The sequence below is a fragment of the Pleurodeles waltl genome, chromosome 4_2 (assembly GCF_031143425.1).
Source record: "Pleurodeles waltl isolate 20211129_DDA chromosome 4_2, aPleWal1.hap1.20221129, whole genome shotgun sequence".
In the NCBI taxonomy this organism is placed as follows: Eukaryota; Metazoa; Chordata; class Amphibia; order Caudata; family Salamandridae; genus Pleurodeles; species Pleurodeles waltl.
The window spans coordinates 1,049,028,785-1,049,050,893 of NC_090443.1; the positions used below are offsets into that span (position 1 = coordinate 1,049,028,785).

General features: G+C 50.8%; 1 protein-coding gene across 1 annotated transcript in view; it reads left to right on the forward strand.

Moving 5' to 3' along the window:
• Positions 1 to 22,109, forward strand: part of P2RX3 (purinergic receptor P2X 3) — a 245,389-nt gene that overhangs the window by 92,207 nt on the left and 131,073 nt on the right. The gene's annotated exons all lie outside the window — the stretch shown is intronic.

Here is a 22,109-nt window from a genome sequence, read left to right on the forward strand (position 1 = left end):
GCGAGGTGCAGACACCCTGAGCCTCTAATGCAGGTGTGAGACCAGACACAAACACACACCCCCGAGCTCAGGGTCAGCTGCTGGTGTACCCCAGAGTCAGACACCTGCGAGGTGCAGACACCCCGAGCCTCGGGTGCAGGTGTGAGACCAGACACAAAAACACCCCCCCGAGCTCAGGGTCAGCTGCTGGTGTACCCCAGAGTCAGACACCTGCGAGGTGCAGACACCCGAGACTCTGGTGCAGGTGTGAGACCAGACACACACCCCTGAGCTATGCTCAGCTGCTGGTGTACCCCAGAGTCAGACACCTGCGAGGTGCAGACACCCGAGACTCTGATGCAGGTGTGAGACCACACCCCTGTGCGAGGCTCAGTTGCCGATTCATTCCTGTGACTGGACGAGTGGGGTACACGTCGCTGGCTTCTTGGCGCTGGATGAGCCTACTGTGTGCTCAATCTTGGCGCTTCCTGTAACGGGCACTGCCCCGTGTGATCTTTACTTGCACACTAGAGTCCTAAACTCATCACACGGAGCCCCAAGATCCTTCCTGTCCTCAGGGGGCTCCTTTTAAAGCAGACTATTAGCCACGGTGACCCCTGCCCCTGTGGGCTGAGGCACCCCTCGCCCCTTCATGGAGCCCACCCAGGATAGGTGGAGGTACTGTTAAACCAACACCCATGAACCTCTTCATGTAGTCCACCCAGGACAGGTAGAGGTACTGTTAAACCATCGGAGAACCTCTTCATTGAGTCCACCCAGGACGGGTGGAGGTACTGTTAAACCATCGGAGAACCTCTTCATGGGGGTCCATCCAGGAGCGATAGAGGTACTGTTAAACCACCCATGAACCACTTCATGGAGTCCATCCAGAAGAGACTGAGGCACCGTTAAACCCACACCCATGAACCACTCCATGGAGTCCACTTGAGAGATAAAGGTACTGTTACACCACCCATGAACCACTCCATGCAGTCCACCCAGGGGGACCAAACCATGGAGGTATCTTAGACCACCAGTGCCTAGGTAAGATGTCCTAGGAGCAGCTATAAATAGTTTGGATAATAGGTGTAATGACCAGGGCTAAGCCTACCTCTTTACTTAGAATGTGCCACTTGGAGCCATTTAAATACAGCACACACAACCTTAGAGGTGCTCACTGGCCTGCTGCTTGCTTTGGATCTGCTGCTCGGGTGCTTCACTTTGAATTGTTCCGAGCTGCCTGGGCCAGCACGGTTGGGGAAGAGTCAGTCAGGTGTCGAAACCAGCATATGACAGACTACGCAGAACCGCCAGGCCCCCAGAGAGAACGTTTGCTCTCTGGCTGGGCAAAGCCACAGGTGCAGCACATGCTGCCCCTGTGCAGGGGTGCATGGATCAGAGGTGGGTCGCCAGGCTCTTCAACAGAGGAGGGTCTGGGAAGTTCCATGTAGATGAGCAGGATCCATCTTGGCCCCTGCAGGCTGCGTCTCTGTGCAGCCACCTCCAGGGGGCAGCAGACCTGCCAGCATCTGAGACATGTTCACTGTGTGATGAGGGGCGGGCTTTGTGCAGAGCACAGCCCTTCTCTTTCTTAAAGTAAAAGGCAGCGTCTGAGGTACCGCCCATGTCCTGGGGGCATTAATTGATATTAGCTGCCCGGGGCCTCCAGACAATGAGCTGCAAACCTGCTCTCTGCGGGGGTCTCCAGATAGGTGTGTGCTCACAGAGCTCCTCACCAGGTGACTGTGAAGGAAACAGATCTCCTGTGACACACGGTAACAGTGTGTGATATCAGCTCCTCACCAAGTGACTGTGTGAAGGAAACACATATCCTGTGACACACGGTAACAGTGTGTGATATCACCTCCTCACCAGGTGACTGTGAAGGGAACACATATCCTGTGACACACGGTAACAGTGTGTGATATCAGCTCCTCACCAGGTGACTGTGTGAAGGAAACACATATCCTGTGACACACGGTAACAGTGTGTGATATCAGCTCCTCACCAGGGGACTGTGTGAAGGGAACACATATCCTGTGACACACGGTAACAGTGTGTGATATCACCTCCTCACCAGATGACTGTGAAGGGAACACATATCCTGTGACACACGGTAACAGTGTGTGATATCAACTCCTCACCAGGTGACTGTGTGAAGGAAACACATATCCTGTGACACACGGTGACAGTGTGTGATATCGGCTCCTCACCAGGTGGCTGTGTGAAGGAAACACATATCCTGTGACACACTGTAGCACTGTGTGGTATCGGCTCCTTCACAGGTGACTGTGACTGTGACTGTGTGAAGGAAACATATCCTGTAACACATGGTAACAGTGTGTGATATCGGCTCCTCACCAGGTGACTGTGTGAAGGAAACATATCCTGTGACACACGGTAACAGTGTGTGATATCGGCTCCTCACCAGGTGACTGTGTGAAGGAAACACATAGCCTGTGACACATGGTAACAGTGTCTGATATCAGCTCCTCACCAGGTGACTGTGTGAAGGAAACACATATCCTGTGACACACGGTAACAGTGTGTGATATCAGCTCCTCACCAGGTGACTGTGTGAAGGGAACAGATATCCTGTGGCACACAGTATCCCTCTATCATATTAGCCCCTTCCTGGTTGACATGTTGGGAACAGATATTCTGTGACACACGGTAGCACTGTGTGACATCGGCTCCTCCCCGTGTGACTGTGAAGGGGACAGATCTCCTGTGACACACGGTAACAGTGTGTGATATCACCCCCTCACCAGGTGACTGTGTGAAGGGAACAGATCTCCTGTGACACACGGTGACAGTGTGTGATGTCAGCTCCTCACTGGATGACCGTGTGAAGGGAACAGATATCCTGTGGCACATGGTAACTCCGTGTCACATCGGCTCCTCGTCGGTTGACATGAAGGGAATTGATATTCTGTGACACACTGTAGCACTGTGTGATATCAGCTCCTCCCTGGTCGACTGTGAAGGGAACAAATGTCCTGTGACACACGGTAACACTGTGTGAAATCAGCTCCTCACAGTTTGACAATGAAGGGAGCAGATATCTTGTGACACACAGTACAAAAACTGATATTGGCTCCTCACAAGGGGTTGTGTGTGAAAGGAGCAGATATCCTGTGACACACTGTAACACTGAGTGATATTGGCTCCTCACTGGGTGACCCTGAAGGGGACAGATCTCCTGTGACACCTGGTAAGGTTGTGTGATATCTGCTTCTTACTGGGTGATCGGGTTAAGGCACACAATAACAATGTGTGATATTGGCTGCTCACCAGATGACCACATGAATGGAACACATATATCCTGTGACACACTATACCACCGTGTGATATCACCTTCTCACCGGCAGACAGGTCTAAAGGGAACAGATATCCTCTGACACACAATAGCACAATGCGAGATCAGCTCCTCACCTTGTGACCCCATGTGAAGGGAGCAGATATTCTGTGATACATGATAACACTTTATGATATTGGCTTTTCACCAGGTGAACGTGTGAAGGGAACAGATATCCTGTGACATACTGTAACACTGTGTGATATCGCCTTCTCACCAGATGACTGTGAAGGGAGCAGATATTCTGTGACACACTGTATCACCATGTGATATTGGCTTCTCGCTGTTTGTGTGAAGGGAACAGATTGTCTATGACAGTAGCACCACGTGATAGCTGCTCTTCACCAGGTGACCGTGTGTGAAGGGAACAAATATCCTGTGACACACAGTAACACCATGTGATACCTGCTCCTCGCCAGGTGAATGTGTGATGGCAATAGATATCCTGTGACATACAGTAACACCGTGTGACATCGGTTCCTTACCAGATGACAGTGTGAAGGGAACAGATATCCTGTGACACACGGTAACAACGTGTGATATTGCGCCTCACCAGGTGACTGTGTGAAGGGAACAGATATCCTGTGACACATGGTAACAGTGTGTGATATCGGCTCCTCACCAGGTGACTGTGTGAAGGAAACATATCCTGTGACACACGGTAACAGTGTGTGATATCGGCTCCTCACCAGGTGACTGTGTGAAGGGAACAGATATCCTGTGGCACAGAGTATCCCTCTATCATATTAGCCCCTTCCTGGTTGACATGTTGGGAACAGATATTCAGTGGCACACGGTAGCACTGTGTGACATCGGCTCCTCCCTGTGTGACTGTGAAGGGGACAGATCTCCTGTGACACACGGTAACAGTGTGTGATATCAGCCCCTCACCAGGTGACTGTGTGAAGGGAACAGATATCCTGTGACACACGGTAACAAGGTGTGATATTGCGCCTCACCAGGTGACCATGTTTGAAGGGAGCAGATATCCCGTCACACACGGTAACGCTGTGTGATGTCGGCTTCTCAACAGCTGTTGTGTGTAAGGAACAGATATCCTGTGACACACGGTAATACTGTGTGATATCGGCTCCTCATCAGGTGACCGTAAAGGGAAGAGGTATCCTGTGATACATGGGAACTCCAAGTGAGCCGAGAGTTTTATTCTCAGTTTTACTAGTGAGGAAGTCTTTTCCAAAGCAGCTGTTTTACAAGTGTCAAAGCCTGTCACCTCTGGGTTATGCAGAGGTTGCTGTGATAGATGCCTTAACCCACTGTGCTGCCTTACTGCTGTCATAACCAGTGTCCTGCTGGTTCCACACAGAGTACTGCGGGCAATCCCACGGGCACAGCCCTGGCGGTCGGGGTTCAAGACAAAGAACCGGGTTCGGAAGTTAATCAAAGTCAGAAAATGATGATGCAAAGATATTAGAAGTCATGAGCGCAGGAGTGTCATGGCTTCAGCTAAGGATGGCACGGGTGTGGGGTGTGTGTCTGCGAGCGCTTGTGTCTGCAAGCGTGCATGTTTACATGTGTGTGTGAATCTCTGCGCTGCCATGACAATTCTCCTCCCTAGTGACCACCTGACCAGGTCATCGTTTCCCGTCCTGCACAAACACAATCTTGCGTGCAACGTAAGCACCCTTGCCCCTGGTGACCCCCGACATACAGAGCCATCCTTCGAATGATGGGGCCCACCCTGGCCAGGTCGGTGGCCCTGATATCATAGTGGCCATCAGGTGACCGCACAGCCCTGTGAGCGGGAACATGTCACCCACGGTGAACATGCAGATCTCTGCAGTAGCTGCATGTACCCTTGGGTCAGTTATACTGGGACTGGACACAGGCGCATGCAGAACGCAGAGAGGTCTCGTTGCAGGTTTCTTCAGGCTGGCATTAGTATTAATGTCTCCAGATGGCACATTCAAGGCTGGCATTAGTATTAATGTCTCCAGGTGGCACGTACAACGCTGGCGTTACTACTAGTGTCTGCAGATGGCACATTCTGGCTGGTGATTTAGTACCAGTGTCTGCAGATGGCACATACAAGGCTGGCATTAGTATTAATGTCTCCAGGTGGCACATTCAAGGCTGGCATTAGTATTAATGTCTCCAGGTGGCACGTACAACGCTGGCGTTACTACTAGTGTCTGCAGATGGCACATTCTGGCTGGTGATTTAGTACCAGTGTCTGCAGATGGCACATACAAGGCTGGCATTAGTATTAATGTCTCCAGATGGCACATACAAGGCTGGCGTTACTACTAGTGTCTGCAGATGGCACATGCATGGCTGGCCCTTTAGTAATAACGTTTGCAGATGGCACATACATGGCTGGTGCTTTAGTACCAGTGTACTCAGATGCCACATACTGGCTGGCGCTTTAGTACCAGTGTTTGCAGATGGCACATACATGGCTGGCGCTTTAGTACCAGTGTCTGCAGATGGCACCCACTGGCTGGCCCTGTCTGCAGATGGCACATACATGTCTGGCGCTTTAGTACCAGTGCTGGCAGATGGCACATACAAGGCTGGCGCTTTAGTACCAGTGTCTGCAGATGGTACATACTTGGCTAGCGCCTTAGCACCAGTGTCTGCAGATGGCACATACATGTCTGGCGCTTTAGTATCAGTGTTGGCAGATGGCACGTACATGGCTGGTGCTTTAGTACCAGTGTCTGCAGATGGCACATACATGACTGGCGCTTTAGTACCAGTATACTTTGATGGCACATACAAGGTCTCGCTTTAGTACCAATATACTCAGATGGCACATACATGGCTGGCACTTTAGTACCAGTGTCTGCAGATGGTACATACTTGGCTGGCGCCTTAGCACCAGTGTCTGCAGATGGCACATACATGTCTGGCGCTTTAGTACCAGTGCTGGCAGATGGCATATACATGGCTGGTGCTTTAGTACCAGTGTCTGCAGATGGCACATACATGACTGGCGCTTTAGTACCAGTGTACTCAGATGGCAAATACAAGGCTCGCGCTTTAGTACCAGTATACTCAGATGGCACATACAAGGCTCACGCTTTAGTACCAGTATACTCAGATGGCACATACATGGCTGGCGCTTTAGTACCAGTGTCTGCAGATGGCACCCACTGGCTGGCGCTGTCTGCAGATGGCACATACATGTCTGGCGCTTTAGTACCAGTGCTGGTAGATGGCACATACAAGGCTGGCGCTTTAGTACCAGTGTCTGCAGATGGTACATACTTGGCTGGCGCCTTAGCACCAGTGTCTGCAGATGGCACATACATGTCTGGCGCTTTAGTACCAGTGCTGGCAGATGGCACATACATGGCTGGTGCTTTAGTACCAGTGTCTGCAGATGGCACATACATGTCTGGCGCTTTAGTACCAGTATACTCATATGGCACATACAAGGCTCGCGCTTTAGTACCAGTGTCTGCAGATGGCACATACATGACTGGCGCTTTAGTACCAGTGTCTGCAGATGGCACATACAAGGCTGGCATTAGTATTAATGTCTCCAGATGGCACATACAAGGCTGGCGTTACTACTAGTGTCTGCAGATGGCACATGCATGGCTGACCCTTTAGTAATAACGTTTGCAGATGTCACATACATGGCTGGTGCTTTAGTACCAGTGTACTCAGATGCCACATACTGGCTGGCGCTTTAGTACCAGTGTTTGCAGATGGCACATACATGGCTGGCGCTTTAGTACCAGTGTCTGCAGATGGCACCCACTGGCTGGCGCTGTCTGCAGATGGCACATACATGTCTGGCGCTTTAGTACCAGTGCTGGCAGATGGCACATACAAGGCTGGCGCTTTAGTACCAGTGTCTGCAGATGGTACATACTTGGCTAGCGCCTTAGCACCAGTGTCTGCAGATGGCACATACATGTCTGGCGCTTTAGTATCAGTGTTGGCAGATGGCACGTACATGGCTGGTGCTTTAGTACCAGTGTCTGCAGATGGCACATACATGACTGGCGCTTTAGTACCAGTATACTTAGATGGCACATACAAGGTCTCGCTTTAGTACCAATATACTCAGATAGCACATACATGGCTGGCACTTTAGTACCAGTGTACTTAGATGGCACATACAAGGCTGGAATTAGTACCAGTGTCTGCAGATGGCACATACATGTCTGGCGCTTTAGTACCAGTGTCTGAAGATGGCACCCACTGGCTGGCGCTGTCTGCAGATGGCACATACATGTCTGGCGCTTTAGTACCAGTGCTGGCAGATGGCACATACAAGGCTGGCGCTTTAGTACCAGTGTCTGCAGATGGTACATACTTGGTTGGCGCCTTAGCACCAGTGTCTGCAGATGGCACATACATGTCTGGCGCTTTAGTACCAGTGCTGGCAGATGGCATATACATGGCTGGTGCTTTAGTACCAGTGTCTGCAGATGGCACATACATGACTGGTGCTTTAGTACCAGTGTACTCAGATGGCAAATACAAGGCTCGCGCTTTAGTACCAGTATACTCAGATGGCACATACAAGGCTCACGCTTTAGTACCAGTATACTCAGATGGCACATACATGGCTGGCGCTTTAGTACCAGTGTCTGCAGATGGCACCCACTGGCTGGCGCTGTCTGCAGATGGCACATACATGTCTGGCGCTTTAGTACCAGTGCTGGTAGATGGCACATACAAGGCTGGTCGCTTTAGTACCAGTGTCTGCAGATGGTACATACTTGGCTGGCGCCTTAGCACCAGTGTCTGCAGATGGCACATACATGTCTGGCGCTTTAGTACCAGTGCTGGCAGATGGCACATACATGGCTGGTGCTTTAGTACCAGTGTCTGCAGATGGCACATACATGTCTGGCGCTTTAGTACCAGTATACTCAGATGGCACATACAAGGCTCGCGCTTTAGTACCAGTGTCTGCAGATGGCACATACATGACTGGCGCTTTAGTACCAGTGTACTCAGATGGCAAATACAAGGCTCGCGCTTTAGTACCAGTATACTCAGATGGCACATACATGGCTGGCGCTTTAGTACCAGTGTCTGCAGATGGCACCCACTGGCTGGCGCTGTCTGCAGATGGCACATACATGTCTGGCGCTTTAGTACCAGTGCTGGTAGATGGCACATACAAGGCTGGCGCTTTAGTACCAGTGTCTCCAAACGGCACCTACATGGCTAGCGCTTTAGTACCAGTATCTGCCGATGGCACATAAATAGTTGGCATTAGTGCCAGTGTCTGCAAATGGCACATACAATGCTGGCATCAGTACCAGAGTCTGCAGATGGCACATAAATGGCTGGCGCTTTAGTACCAGTGTACTCAGATGGCACATACTGGCTGGCGCTTTATTACCATTGTCTCCAGATGGCACATACAAGGCCGGCATTAGTACCAGTGTATGCAGGTGGCACATACTGGCTGGCGCTGGGGAATTAGAGGAAAGGCTATTTAACTGGGCCTGGCACGAGAGGCTTGCGGTGGCACGTTTCTCTCTTTAGCAGGCGCATTAACCCGCTGTCATGAGTCTGGTGCCGGTGGGTGCGGCTGCTGCATATGTTCATTGAGCGTTTTGTAATGTGATTGGAACTAGGGGGTGCAGACCCCACGTGGGCCTCTTCAGCAGGCCCTTTAACGCGCCAAGAAGCTTCCTCGCCGAGTGACAGCGCGGTGAGCCGTCGGTGCATTCACCCGCCGTGGTACCCCACAAGCGCGGAGCGGCGCGCCCCCTCCGGTTTCCGGGGCACCGGTGCTTACAGCTTCTGGTAAGGCCTCTGGTTCAGCCGGATGGCGGAGGGGCGCTGGGGGGGCCCTGGGGGCCTCTAATGGACTGACTGGAGTGCTGCTAATAGAGACTAGACTGAGTGTGCTGCGCCCCCCGGGAGGGAGTTCCCTGTAAATGAGCCTCCTGCTCTCACACACTCACTTGGAGGGCCGAGAGGGGGGGCTCACTTAAACCACCTCCCTTCCGCCCAGGGCGCATCACTGCCCCGTTAAGTGTCTCATTAGAGAGAAGAAATCAGAGTTTAACGAGGGAGGGGGTGTTAGAGTCTGCCCCCCGCCCCTCACTCCTCAGCTCATCCGGGCCTGGTTTCACTCTCCCTCTCTGCCACGTGCCCTGCCTCGATTTGTCATTATAAATGCCAAAATACCAGCATAGACCTCCAAAAAAAGACACTGCGGGAAAGCAGCTCGGGAAGGACATGTGTTTATGTTCTATTTATTTGGTTTTTATATAGCGCTAACATAGCCGAATGGGTACTAGGGCGCTTTACAGGGATAGGTTAGAAGAATATTTGCTAATCTGGTTCACAGCAGAGGAGCACGGTCTGGCGGGGGGTCCGTGGCGGGGTCTCAGACCTGTTCACGGATTATGGCGGGAAAGTTGATCCCATTTGGGTGCAAACGCAACAAGTTGCTATCGACTAATTCATGGGGGCTATTAAGTTATGCATCTTGGAACAGAGAGTGTCCCGCTCTCGCAGCGCGTTATTCCGCATTCCCTGCCGCCCAGCTCACAATGTGCCACACACTCCGTGCGCTAATTTGCGTTTGTAAATTAGCGGCTGCACAATTTGCGCCTGATTCCTGTGGACCCGTCGTGAGAGATCCCACAGTAAACAAGCGATGTTTACTTCACCGTCATTGTATTGTAATTGCGTTTATATAGCGCTTTATGCTCTGTCACTGGGTACCTAGGCGCATTAGCATGCTCCATCCGGGGAGTGTTTGGTTGGAAAGGTATTGGGGTCGCGTGCTGTGGGAAGTGTTTTGGTGTCGTGTGTTAGTGACCCCTGCGCTTTCCATGCCTTTAGGCATAGTGCTTAGAGGTCCGATGGAGGGAAGGCAGGCGTGTGAGAGACGGACACTCGGGCATATTTATGGGGAATTGGCGCAGGGCAGCTCCGCAAGCCTTCTTGCTGGGCTGTTCCATGCCGAAGTGGGAGGGCAGGAAGACACCGTATTCATGAAATACAGCGCATTTCCGTCCTCCCCTCCCCCCGTCCTCCCCCCACGCTGGCGCACAGTGGGCTGCCTAGCGCCAAGGCGCACGCCCTTGCACCATGGTGTAAGGATGCCTGCACTGCATGCAGGATTGTGACAAATTCACGTAAAATTGTCTCTTAGCTATGGTTGAGAGGCTTGTACCACTGAAGCATCAAAAGAATGTGACATTTGGGCGGTGCAAGCCTCTGCTAAATATGCCCCTGTGTGTCTAGAGTGAAGGGTGTGGCAGAGAGGTCGAGGAAGGGCAGTGACCCACGAGGGCATGTTACTGTCACCCAGAAATGAATCACGCTTGGGGGTCAGTCTGGAGGCAGTAGGGTGAGGCCTGCAGCAATAGACTATTTTAAGACCTCCAGGAACCAGCCCTATATGGCCCACCTCTTTATGTGACACATGCTTGTCCACTATGGCAACTTGTCCAACCTTTTTATCGCCGCGGACCGGTAAATGTTTGATAATTTTTCCGTGGCCCGCTTGTCCCATTGTGTGACAAGCGGGCCACGGAAAAATTATCAAACATTTACCGCCCGCCACAGTGGGGCGGCCCGGTGCCGATTGATCCACGGACTGGCACCGGTCCGCGGCCCGGGGGTTGGGGAACACTGCACTATGGCACTGAGGGCTGTATTTATGTAGGAGTTGCGTCACACTTGCACCACACGATGGGATGCCAGCTCGACGCAACAACTAAGTCTGATTTATCAAGCCACGCATGATCCTGAGCGGCTTCATAAATCTGGAGTAGCACAACGCAGACAAATCTGTGCATTGCGTTATTCTGCCCCAAGGAGGCGTTCCATTGGTGTCACATGGGTGTTCCCACGTGACACCCATGGATTTTGACACATTCCCAGATTTACAATAAGTGGTAGACCTGGGAATGCGTCAAAGTGCTACGCAGCTAATGTAGAAAGAGGAAAACGCCTCTGAGGATTGTTTTTTTGCAGGAAGGTGCTCCTTCCTGCACAAAGCAATCCTGCTTACAATGCAGGCCCCTTGCACCGTGAGGCAACGGTGCCTGTGTTGGCACAAGGCAACACCCTGTGCACCAGTGCTAGGAAAACACAGGAATGTGCTGTTTATTGTTCGATGTGGTTCATTCCTGCCCCTTCCCTGTCACGCAGCGCAGCGGGGGGGCTTGATGCTCTGTGTGACTATTTCATAAATCTGGCCTGAGTGTTTTGGTTCATAGGTGGGTTGGTTCTGGTTTTCTGACAGCAGAGCCAGTCCTAAGGCAGTTCCGGTCTGGTAAGGTCGTAGCCGGGAGGGCTAGACGTTTTTCATCAGGACCATACGAGGGGGGACGTGGCATTCTGCCTGCACTGGTAACAGTTCACTGGCGGAGAGGGCATTTCACTGGGGCACCAATATCTTTTCAGGATCACGAGAGTGTACCCCTCCCAGCCACTATGTAGAGACTTTAGTCCGCTGTGCCACTCTGTGATGTATCCTTTCACATTTGGATGCCACCGTTGGTCCATTTGCAGGGTTTTTGGGTGCTGAGGTCTTTTCTGGACATGACTATTGTTCTATTGATGTCAAGGGACCCCGGTGTCCTGGGTTTTCATCTTATGAAGAGTCAGGTTTTTAATTCCTTCCTAAACTTTAGGCGGCCTGCGATGATTCCTGCTGTTCCACCGACGGTCTTTCTCTTACAGGCAGGTACAGTGAGTTGAGGGACTGACTGGTCTGTTCTGTAAGCATCCTGAGAACTTCATTTGTAAGTACCACTGGCCTTCCCTTGTATGGCACCCTGCGGACTGCGGACTGCCCTTTCATCAGCATCGGTGTCCCATGTTCCCTCGCGTGAGGGTGTAGTAGGCGTCTCGCTGCAGTGTTTTGGACCCTCCTTAATTCTCACAGGAGGAAGCAGGGAGCTCCAAGGTCCATGCCGCGTACGTGCAAGGACGGGAATGGCCTCAAGCTCTTGGTGATTCCCAGATGAGGTAAACTGATGCTTAATATCCGCAGTGTGTAGAAAGTACTCCTAGTAAGGACATTGATGTGTGTGAGGAAAGGGTCATTTTGATCTCATGGTTACCCCAAGGATTCTTCTCTTGATATTGCTGGTGGGGCCCCCAATTCTTTGGATCATACTCCTGTAAGTTGGTAGTTATTTCATTGCACAAATTTCCTGATGTCATTTTTTGTGGAGGTGAATTTAAGATGGTTGGTCGTCTTCCATTAATCAGTGGGGGACGAAGCACTTGTTAATTCTCAACGAGTAGCTGTCCATAGAGCTCCCCATTTCCTGATGATCTATGTGTCATCTGCATACCTGTAACACGTGAGATCTAACGACGAGCTGAGGTGAAGTGTGTCACACTGACAAGACTTTGGGCCTGATTTATATTTCGGTGGACGGGTTACTCCTTGACAACAGTGACAGGTATCCCGTCTGCCGAAACATAAGTTCCATTATATCCTATGGGATTTATATTTCAGCGGACGAGATATCCTTCACGGTTGTGATGGAATAACCTCTCCGCCGAAATCTAACTCTGGCCCTTTATCTCAGAGATAGGAACAGATCCACTTCAACGTCGTTCATCATAAGCCGAGTTTTCGACTAGTTGCGTCTGCTGGTGGATGCTGCCATAGGCTGCCGACAGGTTCTGAGGCAGCAATGACACAGACCCATTTTTGTCCAATGTCAGTTTCAAGTCATCCCAGATGGATATCAAGGCTGACTCTGTGCCTCTGCCGGGCCGTGACGGCGACTCCTGGTCTGAGATTGATCTCCTCAACAAAGGGGCAGAGTTTGGAGTCAGACACTTCTTCCATCAGTTTTCCTTGGAATTGGCCATTGTAGATTGGTCCGTAGTTGGCGAATTAGATAGAGTTGAAGTTCTCGGTTTGTTTTTCGAGGAGTGATCTGATGGAGGAAGTCTTCAGCTCTGATTGGTGGTGCTGGAACTGGCCTTTGTGGCAGGGTCATCCCCTGAATTTTTGCCTCCTTCCTCCTATTTTTTTCTGACCTCTCGCTGTTGGCTCTAGGACTCTGAGCACTTCATCACTGCTGACCAGTGCTAAAGTGCAGGTGGTCTCCCTTCTAAAGTTGGTATGATTGGTTTATACCTAATTGGTATATTTAATTTACCTGTACGTCCCTTGTACAGTGGTATCTCTATACCCAGGGCCTGTAAATTAAATGCTACTAGTGGGCCGCAGCGCTGCTTGCGCCACCCACTGAAGTAGCCTCTCAAACCTGTCTCAGGCCTGCTAGCGCAGGGCCTGTCTGCACAGTTTTCTGCCACAGGGACCTGGTATCTAAATTTACTTTCCAGGCCCAGAACTCTCCTTTTACTACATGTAAGTCACCCCTAAGGTAGGCTCTAGCTAGCCCTATGGACAGGGTGCCACATTTGTAGAAGGCAGGACATGTGCCATGTTGCGTGGCCTGTCCTAGTAGTGACAAACAGCCTGTTTGGTGTCTCACTGCTGTGAGTGTTGCCTTCTCATAGGATTGCATTGGAAATTACCTGCCTTATGTCTAGGGGGTATTGTCTGATATATGAGGGGTAGCGTAGGTATGGTTGTAATGCTAGTGAGAAATGCTGCTTACTGGTGTAAGTGGATTTTTTATTACTATTACAGAAATGCCACTTCTAGAAAGTGCGCATTTATCCGTGCTTATGACTCTGGTGTTTTGCAGCTTGACTCCAATCCACGGTTGGGCAGAGTGACAGTTGGGGCTTTGTGCATACTTTTCCGAGAGCCAGTACACAGGGAGGGTGGAGGTGTCACAGAGCTGCATCTGCATACTGAATGGTCTTCCTGGGCTGGGAGAAGGGAGAGGCGGGGCACACCTGCGTCTGTAAAGGCTGTGTCCTGGCTTCACACAAAAGGGTTGTTAACCCCCCACTGATGTTTGGAGCCTGTGCTGGAGGAGAGAGGGGGCACTCCCAGAACCAGTTGTAACTGGTTGGAACCTCCTCTCCCCCTTCTTTGTAAAACACACTGTAAAACTGAGTATAAGTACAGGGGCGTTTTCCCCACAATTTGGAGACACTTTGGAACTTACTTGAAACTGGACACAGAATGCTGGAGTCACTCACCAGGAACTGCCTTGGACAGCTGCTGCTGTGCTGACATGTGACCTGCTTGGTCACTGTGAGGAACTGTCCCTGGCCTGCATCCACCTTGTGCTGGGCTGCTGCTGGGCCCTGCCGCCTGTTCTCCTTTCTCTTTTATTGTTTTTCCCCCAGGGGCTGGGTGCCGTGGCCCTGGACCCCTGCAACATGAATCTAGAGCCTTGAGGAGCGCTGATCTATTGATTTAAGAATCGCACTGAAAGCGCGGTCGGGTGGCCAAGAAACTGTCCGCAGCGCTTGAAAGCGCTTTTCTGCCACCAAGATTCAATGCCGCGACCCGGGCGTTGTGCTTGGTAAAGCGCTTGTTTTTGATCACGGTCACAGCCCGGGTGAGTTGTTTCTTCAAAGCGTGAGTGACGCACTGCTCCTGTGCCCCCGGGGCACGAGGAGAGCCCAAAGAAAAGGAAACCAGAGCAAGTGTCCCTCCTATCCGTGCCCCCAGGGTGAGGTTCGCTCCAAGGAGTGCCCCCGGGGCACCAGAAGGCCCTAACTTAGGGCCGATCACCGTCACAGCCCGGGCAAGCACTTTGCTTAGGAGAGCTCCCCACCTGCCGAAGCCCCCGGAGTGTGTGGTGCACAGGCACAGGGGAAGGAAGCCTCTTCGGAGGCTCCCCCTGCCCCTTTGAAGCCCTGACTATTCTGGGCAGAGACGCGGGCGGGCGGAAGCCTCGCCGGAGGCCCCCCATGCCACAGGTTCCCCTGTGTGGCCCCATTTGTTTTTTTGGGGCATTGTGGTGGCCCCCCCCTCGTTGGAGGGCCAGTGGAGGCCCGAGGAGGACCCCAGAGATCGCAGGCCCCAGGAGGGGCCCTTTATAAAACCATAGGTGGTGCGTGTCGTCCCCCTCCTCCCTCAACCATTAGAGTGGCCCCCAGTGTGAGTGCACGGATCACCGGGGGCCCCACTTTGATCTTTTTGGCACTGGAAGTGCCTTTCATCATGAAAACAGGTACTTTCTTGGACAGCCATCTTTCTTATGTTCCTAGTATGGACATTATGGATTTATATGCTAACCTGCTGTAGGAGGCTGGACTGGCTTGTAGTGAGTACCAAGGGGTACTTGCACCTTGCACCAGGCCCAGTTATCCCTTATTAGTGTATAGGGTGTCTAGCAGCTTAGGCTGATAGATAATGGTAGCTTAGCAGAGCAGCTTAGGCTGAACTAGGAGACGTGTGAAGCTACTACAGTACCACTTATTGTCATATGCACAATATCATAAGAAAACACAATACACAGTTATACTAAAAATAAAGGTACTTTATTTTTATGACAATATGCCAAAGTATCTTAGAGTGTACCCTCAGTGAGAGGATAGGAAATATACACAATATATATATACACAATAGCAAAAATATGCAGTATAGTCTTAGAAAACAGTGCAAACAATGTATAGTTACAATAGGATGCAATGGGGAAACATAGGGATAGGGGCAACACAAACCATATACTCCAAAAGTGGAATGCGAACCACGAATGGACCCCAAACCTATGTGACCTTGTAGAGGGTCGCTGGGACTATTAGAAAATAGTGAGAGTTAGAAAAATAACCCTCCCCAAGACCCTGAAAAGTGAGTGCAAAGTGCACTAAAGTTCCCCTAAGGACAAAGAAGTCGGGTTAGAGGAATAATGCAGGAAAGACACAAACCAGCAATGCAACAACTGTGGATTTCCAATCTAGGGTACCTGTGGAACAAGGGGACCAAGTCCAAAAGTCACAAGCAAGTCGGAGATGGGCAGATGCCCAGGAAATGCCAGCTGCGGGTGCAAAGAAGCTTCTACTGGACAGAAGAAGCTGAGGTTTCTGCAGGAACGAAAAGGGCTAGAGACTTCCCTTTTGGTGGACGGATCCCTCTCGCCTTGGAGAGTCGTGCAGAAGTGTTTTCCCGCTGAAAGGACGCCAACAAGCCTTGCTAGTCGCAAATCGTGCGTTTGGCGTTTTTTGGACGCTGCTGGGGCCCAGGAGGGACCAGGAGGTCACAAATTGGACCTGAAGAGAGAGGAGACGTCGAGCAAGACAAAGAGCCCTCACTGAAGCAGGTAGCACCTGGAGAAGTGCCAGAAACAGGCACTACAAGGATGCGTGAAACGGTGCTCGCCGAAGTTGCACAAAGGAGTCCCACCTCGCCGGAGACCAACTTAGAAAGTCGTGCAATGCAGGTTAGAGTGCCGTGGACCCAGGCTTGGCTGTGCACAAAGGATTTCCGCCGGAAGTGCACAGGGGCCGGAGTAGCTGCAAAGTCGCGGTTCCCAGCAATGCAGCCCAGCGAGGTGAGGCAAGGACTTACCTCCACCAAACTTGGACTAAAGAGTCACTGGACTGTGGGGGTCACTTGGACAGAGTTGCTGGATTCGAGGGACCTCGCTCGTCATGCTGAGAGGAGACCCAAGGGACCGGTAATGCAGCTTTTTGGTGCCTGCGGTTGCAGGGGAAAGATTCCGTCAACCCACGGGAGATTTCTTCGGAGCTTCTGGTGCAGAGAGGAGGCAGACTACCCCCACAGCATGCACAAGCAGGAAAACAGTCGAGAAAGCGGCAGGATCAGCGTTACAGAGTTGCAGTAGTCGTCTTTGCTACTATGTTGCAGGTTTGCAGGCTTCCAGTGCGGTCAGCAGTCGATTCCTTATCAGAAGGTGAAGAGAGAGATGCAGAGGAACTCGGATGAGCTCTTGCATTCGTTATCTAAAGTTTCCCCAGAGACAGAGACCCTAAATAGCCAGAAAAGAGGGTTTGGCTACCTAGGAGAGAGGATAGGCTACTAACACCTGAAGGAGCCTATCAGCAGGAGTCTCTGACGTCACCTGGTGGCACTGGCCACTCAGAGCAGTCCAGTGTGCCAGCAGCACCTCTGTTTCCAAGATGGCAGAGGTCTGGAGCACACTGGAGGAGCTCTGGACACCTCCCAGGGGAGGTGCAGGTCAGGGGAGTGGTCACTCCCCTTTCCTTTGTCCAGTTTCGCGCCAGAGCAGGGCTAAGGGGTCCCCTGAACCGGTGTAGACTGGCTTATGCAGAATTGGGCACATCTGTGCCCAACAAAGCATTTCCAGAGGCTGGGGGAGGCTACTCCTCCCCTGCCTTCACACCATTTTCCAAAGGGAGAGGGTGTCACACCCTCTCTCAGAGGAAGTTCTTTGTTCTGCCATCCTGGGCCAGGCCTGGCTGGACCCCAGGAGGGCAGCTGCCTGTCTGAGGGGTTGGCAGCAGCAGCTGCAGTGAAACCCCAGGAAGGGCAGTTTGGCAGTACCAGGGTCTGTGCTACAGACCACTGGGATCATGGGATTGTGCCAACTATGCCAGGATGGCATAGAGGGGGCAATTCCATGATCATAGACATGTTACATGGCCATATTCGGAGTTACCATTGTGAAGCTACATATAGGTAGTGACCTATATGTAGTGCACACGTGTAATGGTGTCCCCGCACTCACAAAGTTCAGGGAATTGGCTCTGAACAATGTGGGGGCACCTTGGCTAGTGCCAGGGTGCCCTCACACTAAGTAACTTTGCACCTAACCTTTACCAGGTAAAGGTTAGACATATAGGTGACTTATAAGTTACTTAAGTGCAGTGTAAAATGGCTGTGAAATAACGTGGACGTTATTTCACTCAGGCTGCAGTGGCAGGCCTGTGTAAGAATTGTCAGAGCTCCCTATGGGTGGCAAAAGAAATGCTGCAGCCCATAGGGATCTCCTGGAACCCCAATACCCTGGGTACCTCAGTACCATATACTAGGGAATTATAAGGGTGTTCCAGTAAGCCAATGTGAATTGGTAAAAATGGTCACTAGCCTGTCAGTGACAATTTGGAAAGAAATGAGAGAGCATAACCACTGAGGTTCTGGTTAGCAGAGCCTCAGTGAGACAGTTAGTCACTACACAGGTAACACATTCAGGCACACTTATGAGCACTGGGGCCCTGGGTTACCAGGGTCCCAGTGACACATACAACTAAAACAACATATATACAGTGAAAAATGGGGGTAACATGCCAGGCAAGATGGTACTTTCCTACACAACCCCCCCCCCCAAACGAAGGACAATAAGACTAGCCATGACCTGATGAGTCTTCATTGTCTAAGTGGAAATATCTGGAGAGTCCATCTGCATTGGAGTGGCTACTCCCAGGTCTATGTTCCACTGTATAGTCCATTCCCTGTAGGGATATAGACCACCTCAACAATTTAGGATTTTCACCTTTCATTTGTTTTAGCCAAAGTAGAGGTTTGTGGTCTGTCTGAACAATGAAGTGAGTGCCAAACAGGTATGGCCTCAACTTCTTCAGAGCCCAGACCACAGCAAAGGCCTCCCTCTCAATGGCAGACCAACGCTTTTCTCTAGGGGTCAACCTCCTACTAATAAAAGCAACAGGTTGATCCTGGCCCTCAGAATTAAGTTGTGATAGGACTGCCCCTACTCCTAATTCAGATGCATCAGTTTGGACATAGAATTTTTTAGAGTAACAAGGGCTTTTCAGGACAGGTGCAGAGCACATGGCCTGCTTCAGCTCCTCAAAAGCTTTCTGACAGTTTGCTGTCCATAATACCCTTTTAGGCATTTTCTTGGATGTGAGGTCATTAAGAGGGGCTGCAATGGAGCCATAGTTCTTAATGAACCTCCTGTAATACCCAGTGAGGCCTAGGAAGGCTCTCACCTGAGTCTGAGTGGTAGGGGGAACCCAATCAATAATAGTTTGGATTTTCCCCTGAAGTGGTGCAATTTGTTCCCCACCAACAAGGTGTCCCAGATAAACCACCTTACCCTGCCCTATCTGGCACTTTGAAGCCTTGATAGTGAGGCCTGCCTTCTGCAGGGCCTCCAAAACTTTCCATAGGTGGACCAGGTGATCATCCCAGCTGGAGCTAAAGACAGCTATATCGTCCAAATATGCTGCACTGAAAGCTTCCAGCCCTTGCAGGACTGTGTTCACCAACCTCTGAAAAGTGGCAGGTGCATTTTTCAAACCAAAAGGCATTACAGTAAACTGGTAATGTCCTCCAATGGTAGAAAATGCAGTCTTAGGTTTAGCATCTTCTGACAATTTGATCTGCCAATACCCTGCAGTCAAATCAAAAGTGCTTAGATACTTGGCAGATGCCAGTGTATCTATGAGCTCATCTGCCCTGGGTATAGGGTGAGCATCAGTTTTGGTTACCAAGTCGAGACCTCTATAGTCTACACAAAACCGCATTTCCTTCTTTCCATCTTTGGAATGGGGTTTTGGTACCAGTACCACAGGAGAAGCCCATGGACTGTCAGAGTGCTCAACCACTCCTAGTTCTAACATTTTCTGGACCTCTTGCTTTATGCAGTCCCTGACATGGTCAGGCTGCCTATAGATCTTACTTTTGACAGGTAAACTGTCTCCAGTATCTATAGTGTGCTCACACCAAGAAGTGGTACCTGGCACAGTAGAGAAGAGTTCAGAGAATTGATCTAGGAGATTTATGCAATTATCTTTCTGCTCAGCAGTAAGACAATCAGCCAAAACTACACCTTCCACAAGAGCATCTTGTTCTGTGGAAGAGAAGAGATCAGGTAGAGGATCACTGTCTTCTTCCTGTCCCTCATCAGTTGCCATGAGCAGGGTGAGATCAGCCCTGTCATAGTAGGGTTTCAGGCGGTTGACATGGAGCACCCTAAGGGGACTCCTGGCAGTGCCTAAGTCAACTAAATAGGTGACTTCTCCCTTCTTTTCAACAATTGTGTGGGGACCACTCCATTTATCTTGGAGTGCTCTTGGGGCCACAGGCTCCAAGACCCACACTTTCTGCCCTGGTTGGTACTGAACCAAAACAGCCTTCTGATCATGCCATTGCTTCTGGAGCTCTTGGCTGGCCTGAAGGTTTTTACTGGCCTTTTTCATGTACTCAGCCATCCTTGATCTGAGGCCAAGTACATAATCCACAATATCCTGCTTAGGAGCTTTTAAAGGTTGTTCCCAACCCTCCTTTACAAGTGTGAGTGGACCCCTAACAGGGTGTCCAAAAAGAAGTTCAAAGGGGCTGAAGCCCACTCCTTTCTGGGGTACCTCCCTGTAGGCAAAAAGGAGGCATGGTAGAAGGATATCCCATCTCCTGCGGAGTTTTTCAGGGAGACCCATAATCATGCCTTTGAGAGTTTTATTAAATCTCTCCACCAGTCCATTTGTTTGTGGATGATAGGGTGTTGTGAACTTGTACGTTACACCACACTCCTTCCACATGGCCTTTAAGTATGCAGACATTAAATTGCTTCCTTTGTCTGATACCACTTCCTTTGGGAAGCCCACCCTGGAAAATATTCCTAGGAGGGCCTTTGCCACTGCAGGTGCTGTAGTGGTCCTTAAAGGAATAGCTTCAGGATATCCTGTGGCATGGTCCACTACCACTAAGATAAACCTATTGCCTGAAGCAGTAGGAGGGTCAAGGGGGCCAACTATGTCAACCCCTACCCTTTCAAAAGGAACCCCAACCACAGGCAGTGGGATAAGGGGTGCCTTTGGGGTGCCACCTGTCTTGCCACTGGCTTGACAGGTTTCACAGGACTTACAAAATTCCTTTGTGTCCTCAGACATCCTAGGCCAATGAAACAATGGAACCAATCTGTCCCAAGTTTTCATTTGACCCAGGTGCCCAGCTAGGGGAATGTCATGTGCCAGTGTTAGGAGGAACTTTCTGTACTCCTGAGGAATCACTAATCTCCTGGCAGCTCCAGGTTTAGGATCCCTATGCTCAGTGTACAAGAGGTTGTCCTCCCAGTAAACTCTGTGAGAGTCACTGACATCCCCATTAGCCTGTTTGACAGCTTGCTGTCTGAGACCCTCTAATGTGGGACAGGTTTGCTGTGCCACACTCAGCTCCTCTCTGGCAGGTCCCCCTTCACCCAAAAGCTCAGCAGTGTCTGCTTCCAGCTCCTCTGGTGTAGGTTCTGCACAGGGAGGGAATTCTTCTTCCTCAGAAGTAGAATCCACTGTAGAGGGAGGGATAGTAGGAAGTGGTTTGCTTCCACTAGCCCTAGCTTTAGGGAGCACTTGGTCCATTGTTCCAGGATCCAAGCTTCCCTGTCCTTTTTGCTTTTTGGCCTGAGCCCTTGTCAAAGCAAAAATGTGCCCTGGGATGCCCAGCATTGCTGCATGGGCCTCCAACTCCACATCTGACCAAGCTGATGTCTCCAAATCATTCCCTAATAGACAGTCTACAGGTAAATCTGAAGCTACCACAACTTTCTTTGGACCAGTAACCCCCCCCCAGTTGAGATTTACAACAGCCATGGGGTGGCTAAGTGTGTTGTTGTGAGCATCGGTTACTTGGTACTGGGGACCAAGTAGGTGTTGTTCAGGGTGGACCAGTTTCTCTATGACCATAGTCACACTGGCACCAGTGTCCCTGTAGGCCTGAACCTCAACACCATTTATTAGGGGTAGCTGCTTGTACTTATCCATATTAAGGGGACAAGCAACTAAGGTGGCTAAATCAATAGCCCCCTCAGAGACTAACACAGCCTCTGTGGCCTCCCTAACAAGGCCAACCCCAACTAAATTACCAAAAGTGAGCCCAGCTACTCCCTTGGATTGGCTATTAGTAGGTTTGCTCCCACCACCACTGCTATTAGTAGGGACACTAGGTGTAGCAGTAGGGGTTGTAGTGGTAGGAGCAGTGGTGCCTTTCTTTGGACAACTGGGATCTGTTGTCCAATGGCCTTTTATTTTACATAAATAGCAC